This window comes from Rhinoderma darwinii, chromosome 7, assembly GCF_050947455.1.
Source record: "Rhinoderma darwinii isolate aRhiDar2 chromosome 7, aRhiDar2.hap1, whole genome shotgun sequence".
Taxonomy (NCBI): Eukaryota; Metazoa; Chordata; class Amphibia; order Anura; family Rhinodermatidae; genus Rhinoderma; species Rhinoderma darwinii.
The window spans coordinates 141,017,435-141,037,944 of record NC_134693.1 but is presented as its reverse complement, the minus strand read 5'-3'; the positions used below and the strand labels follow the sequence as shown (position 1 = coordinate 141,037,944).

Below are 20,510 nucleotides of genomic sequence, written 5' to 3'. Positions count from 1 at the left end.
GATGTCAGTGGAAAGCAATGCAATCGATACTGCTGCACATGTTGCTTTGCTCTTGACGTTGATCTATGAGCTTCCAGTAGAGGATTTTCCTTCTGCTATGTCTTCTGCACTTGTTCTTACTCTGATTATCTCTGTTCTTCTCCACCACCCCCCCCCCCCCTTATATCTCACATAGTTGGCGATCTGTTATCATGTCATGCACCCCTCCATTGTTGCTTTGCACAGCCCTTCTTCTCTGATACTTCTCCTTCTGTAACATCCATTGAGATAGATCTGAGCTGGATCCTGTAGATGGCCTCCTGATGGTTAGTGCAGAGCCCCAGTATGTCCAGCTGTAATTCTCTTCTTGGCACTTGCTTGGATTTTTCACGTTTTTGTTTTTTTTTGCATTCTGATGTTTTGTTTCCTGAGCTTTGGATGTGTCTTTAGGAATTTGCAATTGTGGGGGCAGAATAATCTGCAATGATTAATAATTCTTAATGTGCACCCATCAAACCCTCCCCTAAATACCTCACCCCACCCCATGGCACTGCTCTATCCAGTAGGTTGTTGTGTTTAATGAGATTTTTCTCTATTATTGCCAATCACTGACCGTTGCTCTTCATTATGAGACATTTCTTGTCGCTGCTGTGTGGGAGGTGTCGGGGCTATCTGATGACTGTATATGAGTGTGTGGGTGTAGGTATTGGTATATGGGAATGTCCATGACATCGTGCACATGATATCTGTATGATATTTTAACTCCTACATTGCTGCTGGAGATGGACTGGTGACAGTACACAGCATTGTGCGCCTCTTATCTCAGCCCCTGCGTCCTTCTTGGCTGCATCTTTTAGTGAACTGCCTCTTTAAGTTATGTAACTGTTTCTTCAGTCTGGTGAAAATATTTACAATGGTGACAATTAATGTTGCAAACATCATCTTACATAAAGACTAAGGTCATTTGGGTTTAATATAGAGCAATTTGGATTTCACACTTGTGGCACAATGCAACTGGATGGACTTGATGAGTGACTGGTCTCGAGGAATATGAGCCATATAGAATCTATAGGATACAGTGATTCTTTCTGTTCATCCTCTCATACAAGCTGCTCACAATTTCATGTCCACCTTATACAATCACTGGCTATCCTGACTCTTTATAAGGATATTCCAGCATCCTCTGTAGTGATGGAGAAGGCTCTGTCTCTGGTGCTGAAGTCCAGCAGATTAATGGACTGCGGCTGTGTGTGTACAGGGGCTAACTCCAGCCATTCACTACAATAGGCTGCTGTTATCTGCTCTACTACATGTAGCACCAGGTCTGTGCACAGAAGACGAATGATCTTTCCTGAATGGGGACAATGCTGTTCTAAGGCAGAGATATCACTAATCAGCTGGAAGCCAAATGTGCCCCAGATGAGTTTACATTCATCAAGTGATATAATAATAGCAAGGACAGAACTAAAATCATATTTACTCCAACCCCCTCCCTGTGCAACAACTCCCACACTCCTACCACAGATAATGAACTGCATGTACTGCAGCCCAATATACAGTATGGTGTTAGAGCCACTCACACAAGTATATATATATATATATATATATATATATATATATATATATATATATATATATATATGCATGCCTATTTGCATGCAGTTAATTAGCAGCTCCAGTATTTGCAGTTCACACATACTGAATTACATTGCACTGTCACATGCACAATGTATACAGTATATAGTATCTGATATCTGTAACTGCTGTCCATTCCTATACAGGCTTAATTCCTACATCACTGTGGATACATTTAATCACCCATACAGATGGCTCATCCTCTCTGTCAGTGGAGTCCTGAATGGAGTCTGTTTGATATTTCTGAGCCCCCTGTCTCTTGCATTTTGATGTAATGAATTCTCATTGTATATTGGGTCAACCTATAGACAGCTCCCCACCCCCTCCCTCATTCTAATTAAAGTGTTTGTTAGAGACATACGTAGTGAATGATTACTGCACAGAGATCTAGAGATTTCAGACATGATCATTCATTACACATCTACCTGAATCTGTTCTAGATCTGTCCAAGTGCAGCTCAGGATTTCATACAAGGGGTTTACACTATGGTCAAGTCAACATTGTAATATTCCTGCAGTGAATAGTGACAGGCACAAGGGGCAGGTGGCTGCTCTCTCACCTGTCGGGAGAGTTATAATAACAGAACATATAGAATAATGTGGATTTCCTGCAGCTTTTATCCACTATTATCCCCTCAATGTCCCATCACCAGGTCACTGTGGACCCTGCAGCACTAATGCAATCAAGGGGCATTTATTTAATCACTCAAGATTGTTTAGCTGCGACCAAATAGATTATTTTTTTTCAGAATCAATGCATATGGGGGAATAGAGATTCACATTTTGTCATCACATCTTTTTAGTGCTGCCTTATATTTGGATTTATATATATTGGGACCTACCTGCTCAGTATGAAAGACTAGAATAGCGGTGGCAGCACAATGGGCCGCACAGATCTAGTCTTTACAGGTGTAGAGCAGGTGGGCAACCTGTAGCTTCACAAGGGTAGTGGAACTGCTGCACAAGCGTGCCATGGGGAGAGTGTTCATTGTGAGTAGGTGGTCTGGATGGAGAAGTATAAACCTCACTTCTGAACATTTCTATCTGTGTATTGTTCCTGTGACTTGTCCCCCCCCCCTCAAACTTCTTTCCTTTAATTAAATACTGTCTCTGCTTTCCTCCTCACCCTCTATCTCTTGCCTCCTTCTCTACCTTTTCTTTCCTTTGCTTTTCTGTCTTTTTCTTATATTTTCCCTTGTCATGCTCTCTTGTGTTTTGTCGATCATCTTTTCTATTTTTTCTACCTTCCTCTGCCTTTATCCTTCTCTTTTATTGTAGCGTCTAACGCTCTCCTTTCTTTACATTTTTCATATTTTGTCTTATTATCCATAGATACATTCTCCTTCATCTTCTCTCTATCTATTCCCCTTTCCTCTCCTTCCATCCATCCATACTTCCATACTTCCTTCCTTCCTTCCCTCCCTTTCTTAATTTCTTCCTTCCTTTCCTCTATCCTTCCTTCCTTTATTCCTTCATTCCTTCCCTCCTTGCTTCCTTCCCTCCCCTTTTCCACCCTTTTCCCTTATCTGCCTCTTTCCTCTTCTTCCTTCTGTCCTCCCTTCCTTCCTTCCTTCATTCCTTTCTTCCTCCCTTCCTTTCTACCTTCCTTCCCTTTCCCTTACCTCCCTTCTTCTCCTTCCATCTTCCACTTTTTCTATCCTTACTTCCTCCCTCTACCCTCTCTCTTTCCTCCCTTACCTCCCTCTTGCCTCCCTTCCTATTTCTTTCCTTCCTTCCTTCCCTCCCTCTTTCCTTCCTGCCTCCTTCCTCATCTCATACTCTGTGTTGTCCTCCCATGATCTATCTTTTCCTCTTTCCTATTCTCTTTCTTCCTCTACCCTCTCTCTACCTTTAAAGCTGTCAATGGTGAGCAGTCATCCCTGATCCATTCATTGCCTCTCCTCCTCTTCCTCCCTCCCTTCTTCCCCATGTTCCCATCCTCTGTACTATCTTGCAGCCAGTAAACCTTCCCCATTAATCACTTCACACTGAGTTACAAACAATAAGAGGTCTCCCTGTGGTCTGAAGACCAGAGGAAAACTGATCATTTCTCCCCGCCCGGCACCTGCGGATCCATTACAGCCTCTCACTTATTGATAAATTTCTGCTTTTGCTTCATATTCATTTTCAGCCTTTGTGAGTTTTACACTTTCTAGAATCCTCACGTTCTACAGAAACAGAGGCGCTATATCCGTGCTGCAGAGATACTTATTATGTCATGTTAACCCTTCCATGCCTCTTACCTGACAGTCTATTATACACCTGATAGTACAAAACTATCCAAACATCTACATAATGTCATTATACAAACTGGTCGTCACATAATACTACATAGAGTTCTCTTATAGCAGGGCTGTAACTAGAGGGGGCATATGCTGCCAAAGGGGGGCGCCAACATGCCACCATGGCAGGAAAATACAGAGCTAGGGCGGGGAACTGAATCTTTGCCTCTCTCTCTCTCTCCATCTCTCCCTCTCTCTCTCTCTGAACAATACAGTCCCCCCTGTAGATAACGCCATACAGTCCGCCCTGTAGGGAACGCCATACAGCCCCCCCCCTGTAGGGAACGCCATACAGCGTCCCCAACCCCCCAAAAAAATCTACAGGGGGGGCTGTATGGCGTTATCTACAAGGGGGGGGGGCTGTATGACGTTATCTACAGGGGCTGTATGGCGTTATCTATAGGGGGCTGTATGGCATTATCTATAGGGGCTATATGGCATTATCTATAGGGGGCTGTATGCCATTATCTATAGGGGTTGTATGGCATTATCTATAGGGGCTGTAAAAAAGCTTAGTTGTCACATGACTATATAAATTGAACAACTAAAGACTATAGTAAGATAGTAAGGATGATAAAAATCCATCAAGTTCAATTTAGAATTAAAAAATAACTAAAGGAGGTGAAGTCTTACACATATTTGCTGGTGTGGAAAAGAATGTGTCATGGAGGAAACAAGCAGCTACAATGTAGAAATCAGGGAAAGAAAGCCCCTATAGAGAACACAGACGACAACTCTCTACATGACATGTCCAGGATGATGTGCGCTCCATGCCAAGGAGTCTATACCCGAGGTGCAACTAATGACTGTAAACCTGGCGGCGGGCAATGCGAACCACTCCATCGCTGCTGAGGAGGAAGCTGTAAAATACCCCGGGGAAGAGCGACTGTCAGTGTCGGAGATGACACCATTGTTTCCAGACCCTGGTGGAAGAAAATGAATCCACAACTGGAAGTTCAAAAGAGCCGTAAAGTAATAATGAAGTGCAAATTGCTGCCGATCAGGGACCAGGGGGCCTAATATTGAGTCACAGGGAAGGGGACGCCAAACCTTAAAGAGAAATGTCTCTGCTATGGAAATTGTCTCATAAGATTTGCAAATTTCTATCGATTTAGATACATTTACCCAAACGTTAACATAACATAAAAGCTGGTGTATCTTCTGTCCATTTGCTTCTCAGTTAAACACAAGTTATTATTCTCTGTTATCAGCCATTCCAGGCTGGAGAGAGGCTGATTGTAGGACAGATGAATACAATCTAGTGTATCCTGTTATCAGCCATTTCAGGTTGAGGAGAGGCTGTATTTCTTTCTATGATCTGTTATGAATGTTTAGCTCTATTGCCCTGGGATATAATCCAATGCAAAGTGTTAAGTCACTGGATCCCTAGAGACATGTACAAACCTAAAGCAAAAAAAAACAACAATCCTCCCCTCCAAAAAAATAAATAAAAAATAAAATAAAATACTGTTCTCTTTTAAGTAGATGGCGCCGTCTCCCTGGGGCCGGCTGCGGGATATGTCTCTATGTCTCTGTAGTAATATCAGGGGGCAACAGTAGAAAGATTCCATCTGACATTTCACCCTCAGCCGGCGACTTTCTGAAATTGAATTAATTGTGCGCAATTCCAGAATAAAGAGCTGAGGACGAAGCCGCAAGTTCCATTTCTGGATGTTCAAAGGTGATAAAGACAAAATGGAAAGACAGCTCAGAAAATCTCAGGACATTTTACTTCATATATAATTAATTTGAATGTAAGAGACCAAGAGGAGGCAGGAAGAGGAGGCTGCAAGTGGAGGCAGCAACAGGAGGCAGGAAGTGGAGGCAGCAACAGGAGGCAGGAAGTGGAGGCAGCAACAGGAGGCGGGAAGTGGAGGCTGCAACAGGAGGCAGGAAGAGGAGGCAGCAACAGGAGGCAGGAAGTGGAGGCAGCAAGTGGAGGCTGCAACAGGAGGCAGGAAGAGGAGGCAGCAACAGGAGGCAGGAAGTGGAGGCAGCAAGTGGAGGCAGCAACAGGAGGCAGGAAGTGGAGGCAGCAAGTGGAGGCAGGAAGAGGAGGCTGCAAGTAGAGGCAGCAACAGGAGGCAGGAAGTGGAGGCAGCAACAGGAGGCAGGAAGTGGAGGCAGCAACAGGAGGCGGGAAGTGGAGGCAGCAACAGGAGGCAGGAAGTGGAGGCAGCAACAGGAGGCAGGAAGTGGAGGCAGCAACAGGAGGCGGGAAGTGGAGGCTGCAACAGGAGGCAGGAAGAGGAGGCAGCAACAGGAGGCAGCAAGTGGAGGCAGTAACAGGAGGCAGGAAGTGGAGGCAGCAACAGGAGGCAGGAAGTGGAGGCAGCAACAGGAGGCGGTAAGTGGAGGCAGCAACAGGAGGCAGGAAGAGGAGGCAGCAACAGGAGGCAGGAAGTGGAGGCAGCAAGTGGAGGCAGCAACAGGAGGCAGGAAGTGGAGGCAGCAAGTGGAGGCAGCAACAGGAGGCAGGAAGTGGAGGCAGCAACAGGAGGCAGGAAGTGGAGGCAGCAACAGGAGGCAGGAATGTGGAGGCAGCAACAGGAGGTAGATAGAGGAGGCAGGAAGTGGAGGCAGCAACAGGAGGCAGGAAGTGGAGGCAGCAACAGGAGGCAGGAAGTGGAGGCAGCAAGTGGAAGCAGGAAGTGGAGGCAGCAACAGGAGGCAGGAAATGGAGGCAGCAACAGGAGGCAGGAAGTGGAGGCAGCAACAGGAGGCAGTTAGAGGAGGCAGGAAGTGTAGGAAGCTAGAGGAGAAAGCTACAGGAGGATGTAAATGGGGGGGCAAATAAAGGCAGCAAGTGGAGGCATCAAGTGGAGGCGGCAAGCGGAAGCAGCAAGTGGAGGTAACAAATGGAGGAATCTAGAGGAGGCAGCAAGTAAAGGCAATAAGTGGAGGAAGCAAGTGGAGGCAACTAGAGGAGGCAGAATGTAAAGGAAGCAAGTGCGGGCAGAAAGTGGAGGCAGCAAGTAGACGGAGCAAATGGAGGCAGCTAAAGGAGGCAGCAAGTGAAGGTAGCTACATGTGGCAGCACAGGAGGCTGCAAATGAAGGAAACTAGAAAAGACAGGAACAGGAGGAAGCAAGTGGAGGCAGGAAAAAGAGGACGGTAGAGAAGGCAGAAAGTGGAGGTAGGAAGGAGAGGAAGGTAGAGAAGGCAGGAGATGGAGGCAGGAAGAAGAGGACAGTAGAGAAGGCAGAAAGTGGAGGTTGGAAGAAGAGGACGGTAGAGAAGGCAGAAAGTGGAGGCAGGAAGAAGAGGAAGGTAGAGAAGGCAGAAAGTGGAGGCAGGAAGAAGAGGACGGTAGAGAAGGCAGAAAGTGGAGGCAGGAAGAAGAGGAAGGTAGAGAAGGCAGGAAGTGGAGGTAGGAAGAAGAGCAATTTCGCAGTTTGACCAAGATTCATAGAAGTTTCTTGAACAATAAAGATTATAAAAAAAGTACCAATATTTAATATGATCTCACAATGAAAATTGAGAGGCGTTGCTATAGGTGACGTCAATGTTTTACGCTTGTCCCTTTCCCATTTCATATATAATAAAACAAGTGTATGATCTCAGATTACTGAAACCAGGAAAGAAGAGGCCCGGAGATCGCACCATGGGATCCTGGGAATTATTGGGGAAAATAGATGATCAGGAATAAATATTTTGTTTTTGCCTGTAAATTTACTTTAAAGGAGATCTTTTTTGGTAGAATGTATAATAATAAACTGATCAGAGGGTGTCCGGCGGTCCCCCCGAAACCAGCTGTAATCTGTAGGGTAACCCGGCAGCAAGTGTTCAACCTCCCTGCAGCGCCATCACAGGAGAAATAAAGCATTACACTGCCCTCACTGAAATCAATGGACTGTCCATGTAATACAGGACAGGTCCTCCAGAGACGCTCTATGTAACCGCTCTCCACTCTGTCCAAGAGATGAGGGTCCTGAATACAGGACCCCCCTCTATTAACCCAGAATTTGAAGATAAGTTCTGACATCCCATTTAAGTGAAGTTACTTCTTGATAGGGCTCTCAAAAATAAAGTATTAATACAGGACATAGAAGTCATATTAGTGGAGGAGCAGCGTCTGACATTTCCACTTATCCCTAGAACGATTTGACCCGAATTAGGTGATGATTATTGAAAAGAAAAGCAGTTCCCATCACACCTATTCAGTTCAATGGGGAGCAGCCAAATGCGCCACCTGGGGCAGACATGGACGAGCTCATTCAGGATCCCCACTGCTTTGTCTTCTATGATATGTGATCGACACGTCGTGCAACTCAATTTTGAGACCACCTCTTTAAAGGGACACTCCTAGTGCGGCCCTAAGGAGACGGACGCAGATTCTCTGGTGTTATTTGAGTGTCTGTGTCAGGCTCCTCCCCCTCTGGCCATGCACTGGGCATAATGCAGTGCATGAGTTTTGTCCGGAGTGTCCCTTTAATACAGAGTAAATTACTCTATTATATGTATCATACAGGGGACAGAGGGGGAAGTCTACATTGCTTTCTGTCTATATACATATACAAGCCCCCGCTGCCTGTGATCCCTGAGACACCTCCAATGTAAAGACAATGTATTTTCTCCTGTATAGGCAGCGTCTTATTATAATGCATCATTCATAAACATATATCATAAAGCCATTTGTAAAGCGAGTGATATCCACTCATTAATTCTTAAATGGTCAATGTTAAATGTCACCGGTAATTAAAGGGAAAGTCATTAAATAATGGGACAATTTCCGTCATTTCTTGCTAATTATCATTAACATTGGGTTAATTGTGCCATAGATTGTTGTTATGACCGTGATCAACAGATCTGATTGCTCAGTGTCATTGTGAAGAACCTTCCGGAAAACCCATTCATTTGTGATAAAGAATTGCAGCCAAATCTTATAAACTACCCTGAGAATTGGTCTGTGGTCACGTCTAGTAGATGTTGCCAAGAGAAAAATGGGAAATAAGAAGGAATTTACTAATCTATTAATTTTTGGTAGGGACGTAATGAGCAAAAGGTGGGACATAATGAGGAAAAGGGCATCACATGAGCTGTAACCTTAATCTTAAAGGGGTATTCCAGGATGATAGATGATAAATGTCAGATTAGTGATGATCTGACTAATGGGAATCCTACTGATTGCTAGAATGGTCCATCCCAGTCTCCTATCACTTTCCAGCAGCACGTCCATGGTGAGGGAGCGGTGGTCAAGCATGCAAGCTGTCATTCCATACAACTCTATGGGAGCTATGGAATCCACGGAGCACTCCCACTTGGCCATCTCCGTACCTCTGGAATACCCCTTATAAAAAAAAGGAGCCGTGTTCTTTCCCATTCATCGTCTTTGAATGATGGAAGATCAGGTGATAGAAGACCTTTACCCATGATCAGGGGTATACATAGTAGATAGGGTCCCCAATATAAGAAAGAAAGATGGAGCCTCTCTACTGGGGTTGGTTTGTTCCATCGTAGCCCCAAATCACTAGAGGGCTTAGTACTGGCTTCTCATCCCTTGGAGAGGACAACTCAAGCCATTGTCCACCTCATCAGACAACTGTGGAGAGGGAGCTCTTTGGGTCACAAAGCTCATAAAGAAGGTGCATGAGGTTAACATTGGCATGGGCCCTCTAAATGGGCCGTAGGGGCTACTTAAAGGCCATGTATGACTCTAAATGAACACTATTAGTGAACTACGGATCTGCAAACTCAAGAAAATGGCTCCTGGAGGAGGGTCCCCACATGTTTACTTGACCCTATCCCCTTTTCATGTCATAAGTGACTCTTGGACAGATTCTTTGCTTACTTTTTGGTTCCTAGAGAGATGGGGAACCTCTGTCATGGCGCCCATACCAGCTACAGGAGCGTTCTCTATGAGATATACGCCCTTCTTTCAGCCATGGTAACAGTTAAACTCACTCTATATAGACCCTTACGCCTCATTCACACGAGAGGGTCCGAGTGTCGGCCGACAAAATCGGCCGTTTTGGGCCGTTTTTCCCGGCCAGTTTGCATCCGTTCCGATTCCGTTCCGGGCCGTGTTGCCATTTTTAACGGCCGATTTTGACCCGTTTTGCATCCGTTTTTTTCCCTGTCCATTTTAAAATCGGATAAATTTAATTTAAATTTGTTGCCACACACACACAGCCCTTTGTAGGTAATGCCACCCAGCCCCCTGTTGGTAATGCCACCCAGCCCCCTGCAGGTAATGACACCCAGCCCCCTGCAGGTAATGCCACCCAGCCCCCTGTAGGTAATGCCACCCTGCCCCTGTAAGTAATGCCACCCTGCCCCTGTAGGTAATGCCACCCTGCCCCTTGTAGGTAATGCCACCCTGCCCCTTGTAGGTAATGCCACCCAGCTCCCTGTTGGTAATGCCACCCTGCCCCTTGTAGATAATGCCACCCTGACCCTTGTAGGTAATGCCACCCAGCTCCCTGTTGGTAATGCCACCCAGCTCCCTGTTGGTAATGCCACCCTGCCCCTTGTAGGTAATGCCACCCTGCCCCTTGTAGGTAATGCCACCCTGCCCCTTGTAGGTAATGCCACCCAGCTCCCTGTAGGTAATGCCACCCAGCTCTTTGTTGGTAATGCCACCGTGCCCCTTGTAGGTAATGCCACCCTGCCCCTTGTAGGTAATGCCACCCAGCCCCTTGTAGGTAATGCCACCCAGCTCCCTGTTGGTAATGCCACCCTGCCCCTTGTAGGTAATGCCACCCTGCCCCTTGTAGGTAATGCCACCCTGCCCCTTGTAGGTAATTCCACCCAGCCCCTTGTAGGTAATGCCACCCAGCCCCCTGTTGGTAATACCACCCTGCCCCTTGTAGGTAATGCCACCCTGCCCCTTGTAGGTAATGCCACCCAGCTCCCTGTTGGTAATGCCACCCTGCCCCTTGTAGGTGATACCACCCAGCCCCCTGCAGGTGATGCCACCCAGCCCCCTGTAGGTGACGCCACCCAGCCCCCTGTAGGTGATGCCACCCAGCCCCCTGTAGGTGATGCCACCCAGCCCCCTGTAGGTGATGCCACCAAGCCCCCTGTAGGTGATGCCACACAGCTCCCTTTAGGTTGCACCCATCCCCCCCCCCCCCATATTCCAGGAGAAGTCACTGACTTCAATGTCCATATATGGACAGTGTAGTCACTGACTTCTCCTGGAGAGGAATTCCCTGCCACAGGTCGGGAATTCCGCTTCAGAAGTGAGTGACGTCACTGTGTCCATATATGGACAGTGTAGTCACTCACTCCTCCTGTAGCGGAATCCCCGGCCATAGAGTCGGGGATTCCGCTGCAGAAGTGAGTGACATCGCTGTGTCCATATATGGACAGTGTAGTCACGCACTTCTCCTGTAGCGGAATCCCCAATCCCCGGCCGGGGATTGGGGATTCCGACTCCTACAGGGAGCAAAAAAAGACCCTCCTGTGAGGAGGAAGAGGAGAGAGAGCGCGCGAGCAACGGAATACATGGCCATCACTCGGGACACATTCCGGTGATGGCCGTGTATTACCCGGCCCCATAGACTTCTATGGGAGCCGGGCGGCCGGGTAAACGGCCGAAAATAGGGCATGTCCCATTTTTTGACGGCCAGGTTTCCCGGGCCGTCAAAAAATCGGTCGTGTGAATAGCCCCATTAGGGGTCTATTGTTCCTAATGCAGCCGGGTGACGGCCGATTTATGAACGGCCGTCACCCAGCCGGGAAACCCTGTCGTGTGAATAAGGGCTTAGACTGATTTACCCATGATGCTTTGCAAGACTCTGGCATTAGGGGAGAAGTATTAAGTATTAATCAACAGCCTGAGAGCTACACTTAGGTTTAATGCATTATGAGAAGATTACCACATAGTAGCAAATCTCTAAACCTCTCACTAACACATCTTGCAAATTATTCATATTCAAGGATCGATTTCCTGATCTGTTTACTGGAAAGATCATGCACCCTGATAGCACCAAGTCCATGATCACCATCTAACAGAAGAAAAACTCCAGGTGACATGCAACGTAGGGAGATATAAAACATTAATATATTATATGAAACAACACAAAATCATGATCCACCAGAGACATAATACTATACAATCACAACAATAATTATTATATTTATTAGTGATATGGAGCATGCTGGTATAACCTGGGTATCTCCTGTATATAATTATATATGTACAGCTGGTATAAGTTATACATCTTCTTGTATATAGTGATATGGAGCATGCTGGTATAACCTGGGTATCTCCTGTATATAATTATATATGTACAGCTGGTATAAGTTATACATCTTCTTGTATATAGTGATATGGAACATGCTGGTATAACCTGGGTATCTTCTGTATATAATTATATATGTACAGCTGGTATAAGTTATACATCTTCTTGTATATAGTGATATGGAGCATGCTGGTATTACCTGGGTATCTTCTGTATATAATTATATAGGTACAGCTGGTATAAGTTATACATCTTCTTGTATATAGTGATATGGAGCATGCTGGTATAACCTGGGTATCTTCTGTATATAATTATATATGTACAGCTGGTATAAGTTATACATCTTCTTGTATATAGTGATATGGAGCATGCTGGTATAACCTGGTGATCTTCTGTATATAATTATATATGTACAGCTGGTATAAGTTATACATCTTCTTGTATATAGTGATATGGAGCATGCTGGTATAACCTGGGTATCTTCTGTATATAATTATATATGTACAGCTGGTATAAGTTATACATCTTCCTGTATATAGTGATATGGAGCATGCTGGTATAACCTGGGTATCTTCTGTATATAATTATATATGTACAGCTGGTATAAGTTATACATCTTCTTGTATATAGTGATATGGAGCATGCTGGTGTAACCTGGGTATCTTCTGTATATAATTATATATGTACAGCTGGTATAAGTTATACATCTTGTATATAGTGATATGGAGCATGCTGGTATAACCCGGGCATCTTCTGTATATAATTATATATGTACAGCTGGTATAAGTTATACATCTTCTTGTATATAGTGATATGGAGCAGGCTGGTATAACCTGGGTATCTTCTGTATATAATGATGTATGTACAGCTGGTATAAGTTATACATCTTCTTGTATGTAGTGATATGGAGCATGCTGGTATAACCTGGGTATCTTCTGTATATAATGATGTATGTACAGCTGGTATAAGTTATACATCTTCTTGTATGTAGTGATATAGAGCACGCTGGTATAACCTGGGTATCTCCTGTATATAATTATATATGTACAGCTGGTATAAGTTATACATCTTCTTGTATGCAGTGATATGGAGCATGCTGGTATAACCTGGGTATGTTCTGTGTATAATTATATATGTACAGCTGGTATAAGTTATACATCTTCCTGTATATAGTGATATGGAGCATGCTGGTATAACCTGGTGATCTTCTGTATAAAATTATATATGTACAGCTGGTATAAGTTATACATCTTCTTGTATATAGTGATATGGAACATGCTGGTATAACCCGGGCATCTTCTGTATATAATTATATATATACAGCTGGTATAAGTTATACATCTTCCTGTATATAGTGATATGGAGCATGCTGGTATAACCTGGGTATCTCCTGTATATAATTATATATGTACAGCTGGTATAAGTTATACATCTTCTTGTATATAGTGATATGGAGCATGCTGGTATAACCTGGGTATCTTCTGTATATAATTATATATGTACAGCTGGTATAAGTTATACATCATCTTGTATATAGTGATATGGAGCATGCTGGTATAACCTGGGTATCTTCTGTATATAATGATGTATGTACAGCTGGTATAAGTTATAGATCTTCCTGTATATAGTGATATGGAGCATGCTGGTATAACCTGGTGATCTTCTGTATATAATTATATATGTACAGCTGGTATAAGTTATACATCTTCCTGTATATAGTGATATGGAGCATGCTGGTATAACCTGGGTATCTCCTGTATATAATTATATATGTACAGCTGGTATAAGTTATACATCTTCTTGTATGCAGTGATATGGAGCATGCTGGTATAACCTGGGTATCTTCTGTATATAATTATATATGTACAGCTGGTATAAGTTATACATCTTCTTGTATATAGTGATATGGAGCATGCTGGTATAACCTGAGTATCTTCTGTATATAATTATATATGTACAGCTGGTATAAGTTATACATCTTCTTGTATATAGTGATATGGAGCATGCTGGTATAACCCTGGTATCTTCTGTATATAATTATATATGTACAGCTGGTATAAGTTATACAACCTCTTGTATATAGTGATATGGAGCATGCTGGTATAACCTGAGTATCTTCTGTATATAATTATATATGTACAGCTGGTATAAGTTATACATATTCTTGTATATAGTGATATGTAGCATGCTGGTATAACCTGGGCATCTTCTGTATATAATTATATATGTACAGCTGGTATAAGTTATACATCTTCTTGTATATAGTGATATGGAGCATGCTGGTATAACCTGGGTATCTTCTGTATATAATTATATATGTACAGCTGGTATAAGTTATACATCTTCTTGTATATAGTGATATGGAACATGCTGGTATAACCTGGGTATCTTCTGTATATAATTATATATGTACAGCTGGTATAAGTTATACATCTTCTTGTATATAGTGATATGGAGCATGCTGGTATAACCTGGGTATCTCCTGTATATAATTATATATGTACAGCGGGTATAAGTTATACATCTTCCTGTATATAGTGATATGGAGCATGCTGGTATAACCCGGGTATCTTCAGTATATAATTATATATGTACAGCTAGTATAAGTTATACATCTTCTTGTATATAGTGATATGGAGCATGCTGGTATAACCTGGGTATCTTCTGTATATAATTATATATGTACAGCTGGTATAAGTTACACATCTTCTTGTATATAGTGATATGGAGCATGCTGGTATAACCTGGGTATCTCCTGTATATAATTATATATGTACAGCTGGTATAAGTTATACATCTTCTTGTATGCAGTGATATGGAGCATGCTGGTATAACCTGGGTATGTTCTGTGTATAATTATATATGTACAGCTGGTATAAGTTATACATCTTCTTGTATAAAGTGATATGGAGCATGCTGGTATAACCCGGGTATCTTCAGTATATAATTATATATGTACAGCTGGTATAAGTTATACATCTTCTTGTATATAGTGATATGGAGCATGCTGGTATAACCTGGGTATCTTCTGTATATAATTATATATGTACAGCTAGTATAAGTTATACATCTTCTTGTATATAGTGATATGGAGCATGCTGGTATAACCTGGGTATGTTCTGTGTATAATTATATATGTACAGCTGGTATATGTTATACATCTTCTTGTATGCAGTGATATGGAGCAGTCTGGTATAACCTGGGTATCTTCTGTATATAATTATATATGTACAGCTAGTATAAGTTATACATCTTCTTGTATATAGTGATATGGAGCATGCTGGTATAACCTGGGTATCTTCTGTATATAATTATATATGTACAGCTGGTATAAGTTATACATCTTCTTGTATATAGTGATATGGAGCATGCTGGTATAACCTGGGTATCTTCTGTATATAATTATATATGTACAGCTGTTATAAGTTATACATCTTCTTGTATATAGTGATATGGAGCATGCTGGTATAACCTGGGTATCTTCTGTATATAATGATGTATGTACAGCTGGTATAAGTTATACATCTTCCTGTATATAGTGATATGGAGCATGCTGGTATAACCTGGTGATCTTCTGTATATAATTATTTATGTACAGCTGGTATAAGTTATACATCTTCTTGTATATAGTGATATGGAGCATGCTGGTATAACCTGGGTATCTTCTGTATATAATTATATATGTACAGCTGGTATAAGTTATACATCTTCTTGTATATAGTGATATGGAGCATGCTGGTATAACCTGGGTATCTTCTGTATATAATTATATATGTACAGCTGGTATAAGTTATACATCTTCTTGTATATAGTGATATGGAGCATGCTGGTATAACCTGGGTATCTTCTGTATATAATTATATATGTACAGCTAGTATAAGTTATACATCTTCTTGTATATAGTGATATGGAGCATGCTGGTATAACCTGGGTATGTTCTGTGTATAATTATATATGTACAGCTGGTATATGTTATACATCTTCTTGTATGCAGTGATATGGAGCAGTCTGGTATAACCTGGGTGTCTTCTGTATATAATTATATATGTACAGCTGGTATAAGTTATACATCTTCTTGTATATAGTGATATGGAGCATGCTGGTATAACCTGGGCATCTTCTGTATATAATTATATATGTACAGCTGGTATAAGTTATACATCTTCTTGTATATAGTGATATGGAGCATTCTGGTATAGCCTGGGTATCTTCTGTATATAATTATATATGTACAGCTGGTATAAGTTATACATCTTCTTGTATATAGTGATATGGAGCATGCTGGTATAACCTGGGTATCTTCTGTATATAATTATATATGTACAGCTGTTATAAGTTATACATCTTCTTGTATATAGTGATATGGAGCATGCTGGTATAACCTGGGTATCTTCTGTATATAATTATATATGTACAGCTGGTATAAGTTATACATCTTCTTGTATATAGTGATATGGAGCATGCTGGTATAACCCTGGTATCTTCTGTATATAATTATATATGTACAGCTGGTATAAGTTATACAACCTCTTGTATATAGTGATATGGAGCATGCTGGTATAACCTGAGTATCTTCTGTATATAATTATATATGTACAGCTGGTATAAGTTATACATATTCTTGTATATAGTGATATGGAGCATGCTGGTATAACCTGGGCATCTTCTGTATATAATTATATATGTACAGCTGGTATAAGTTATACATCTTCTTGTATATAGTGATATGGAGCATGCTGGTATAACCTGGGTATCTTCTGTATATAATTATATATGTACAGCTGGTATAAGTTATACATCTTCTTGTATATAGTGATATGGAACATGCTGGTATAACCTGGGTATCTTCTGTATATAATTATATATGTACAGCTGGTATAAGTTATACATCTTCTTGTATATAGTGATATGGAGAATGCTGGTATAACCTGGGTATCTTCTGTATATAATTAAATATGTACAGCTGGTATAAGTTATACATCTTCTTGTATATAGTGATATGGAGCATGCTGGTATAACCTGGGTATCTCCTGTATATAATTATATATGTACAGCGGGTATAAGTTATACATCTTCCTGTATATAGTGATATGGAGCATGCTGGTATAACCCGGGTATCTTCAGTATATAATTATATATGTACAGCTAGTATAAGTTATACATCTTCTTGTATATAGTGATATGGAGCATGCTGGTATAACCTGGGTATCTTCTGTATATAATTATATATGTACAGCTGGTATAAGTTACACATCTTCTTGTATATAGTGTTATGGAGCATGCTGGTATAACCTGGGTATCTCCTGTATATAATTATATATGTACAGCTGGTATAAGTTATACATCTTCTTGTATGCAGTGATATGGAGCATGCTGGTATAACCTGGGTATGTTCTGTGTATAATTATATATGTACAACTGGTATAAGTTATACATCTTCTTGTATATAGTGATATGGGGCATGCTGGTATAACCTGGGTATCTTCTGTATATAATTATATATGTACAGCTAGTATAAGTTATACATCTTCTTGTATATAGTGATATGGAGCATGCTGGTATAACCTGGGTATGTTCTGTGTATAATTATATATGTACAGCTGGTATATGTTATACATCTTCTTGTATGCAGTGATATGGAGCAGGCTGGTATAACCTGGGTGTCTTCTGTATATAATTATATATGTACAGCTGGTATAAGTTATACATCTTCTTGTATATAGTGATATGGAGCATGCTGGTATAACCTGGGTATCTTCTGTATATAATTATATATGTACAGCTGTTATAAGTTATACATCTTCTTGTATATAGTGATATGGAGCATGCTGGTATAACCTGGGTATCTTCTGTATATAATTATATATATATATATACAGCTGGTATAAGTTATACATCTTCTTGTGTACAGTGATATGGAGCATGCTGGTATAACCTGGGTATCTTCTGTATATAATTATATATGTACAGCTGGTATAAGTTATACATCTTCTTGAATATAGTGATATGGAGCATGCTGGTATAACCTGGGTATCTTCTGTATATAATTATATATATATATATACAGCTGGTATAAGTTATACATCTTCTTGTGTACAGTGATATGGAGCATGCTGGTATAACCTGGGTATCTTCTGTATATAATTATATATATATATATATACAGCTGGTATAAGTTATACATCTTCTTGTGTACAGTGATATGGAGCATGCTGGTATAACCTGGGTATCTTCTGTATATAATTATATATGTACAGCTGGTATAAGTTATACATCTTCTTATATATAGTGATATGGAGCATGCTGGTATAACCTGGGTATCTCCTGTATATAATTATATATGTACAGCTGGTATATGTTATACATCTTCCTGTATATAGTGATATGGAGCATGCTGGTATAACCTGGGTATCTTCTGGTGTATAATTCTATACTTATAAATAATAAATATTTTTGTATATAGACTATTATTCAGCTCCCTCCACTTTGGCTTTGAGGCGAGCGTCATAACTGACTGTCCGGCCTTCTGATCAAAGGCTGCAAATATGGGCAGAATGCAGGGAAGGCATTGTGTGTATTCTGTGCATTTGACCAGAGAAATTTAATTTCGACTATAATTTTCAGTCCAGGAAACGGGATTAAAAATGACATATACATGACAAAAGAAGCAATCATGCAGTAACTGACTAATTTGGTCCCTTTCATTGATTTTCTGATTTTCCTTGGTTATGAGATTCTTTTATCTCTTATTGTATTTACACACTCGGCCTCTCTCTGTACTTGAAATATCTGGAATTGCCTGCGCTCTCGCATTCAATTATCATTCCCTGAGCCGGGAACCGTCGCATTCAGATCTTACATAATGAACAGTTTCTAATAGGAATCAAGGAATGTCGTAGAGAAAAGCTTAGCCCAATATTAACGGTTAGATACAGACGAGCAGAAATATCTAGAATGTAATACAAATATTATTTCCACCCATTTTACACAATTACACATGGATGTGTCTCCTTAAAACAGTTTTAGATTTTGGTTACAGAGCATCCGGATTATCTATCTATCTATCTATCTATCTATCTATCTATCTATCTATCTATCTATCTATCTATCTATCTATCTATCTATCTATCTATCTGTCTGTCTGTCTGTCTGTCTGTCTGTCTGTCTGTCTATCTATCTATCTATCTATCTATCTATCTCATATCTATCTATCTATCTATCTATCTATCTATCTATCTATCTATCTATCTATCTATCTATCTATCTATCTATCTATCTATCTCATATCTATCTATCTATCTATCTATCTATCTATCTATCTATCTATCTATCTATCTATCTATCTATCTATCTATCTATCTATCTATCTATCTCATTATCTATCTATCTATCTCATATCTATCTATATCTATCTATCTATCCTTCTATCTATCTATCTATCTATCTATCTATCTATCTATCTATCTATCTATCTATCTATCTATCTATCTATCTATCTATCTATCTATCTATCTCATATCTATCTATCTATCTATCTATCTATCTATCTATCTATCTATCTATCTATCTATCTATCTATCTATCTATCTCATATCTATCTATCTATCTATCTATCTATCTATCTATCTATCTATCTATCTATCTATCTATCTATCTATCTCATATCTATCTATCTATCTATCTATCTATCTATCTATCTATCTATCTATCTATCTATCTATCTATCTATCTATCTATCTATCTATCTATCTATCTATCTTTAGGTAATGGCATCAATTGATTGTGATGGACCGTACAGGGCTCCTCTGACTATTCGTTACAGGGATTGCAGATTTTCTGATGGGAGAAAGTGCAAAAATTGGGTATTTTTTTTTTTTTTTGAGTATTGGATTGTTCTTTAAGAAAAAAAGACACTGGTCTATTAAGTTCAAAATTTCTCAGATCAATTACACGTAATTTATTGCTAGATTACTTATAACCCTCAATGCCATTCGTCAGTAAATAATTATCTCACCTTTTTTTACATGCTGACATAATATCTGCCATTCCTTCCTCTTGGGGTCGGGCATTCCATAGTGTGACTGCTCTAACTGTAAAGAATCCTTTCCTATACTGGTGTCTGAAACGTCTTTCTTCCACACGCAATGAATGTGCCCTGGTCCTGTGTAGAGAAGGAACAGATCATGTGCCAGTTCTCTGTATTGACCTCACATATATTTATACATGTTAATAAGATCCCTTCTAAGACGTCTTCTTTCCAAGCTGAACAAAACAAAATTTCTCTAGTCTTTCATTATAAACGACCTCCAATCCCATGTAACAATCTAGTCGTTCACCTTTGAACCCTCTCCAGTTCTCCTATATCATTTTTACAATGTGGACCCAGAACGGAAATCTATATTCAAGATGTGGCCTTACAAGGGATT

At 40.8% G+C, this 20,510-nt stretch overlaps 1 protein-coding gene across 1 annotated transcript in view; it reads left to right on the top strand.

Moving 5' to 3' along the window:
* GRM7 (glutamate metabotropic receptor 7) overlaps positions 1–20,510 on the top strand; it is a 377,064-nt gene that overhangs the window by 722 nt on the left and 355,832 nt on the right. The gene's annotated exons all lie outside the window — the stretch shown is intronic.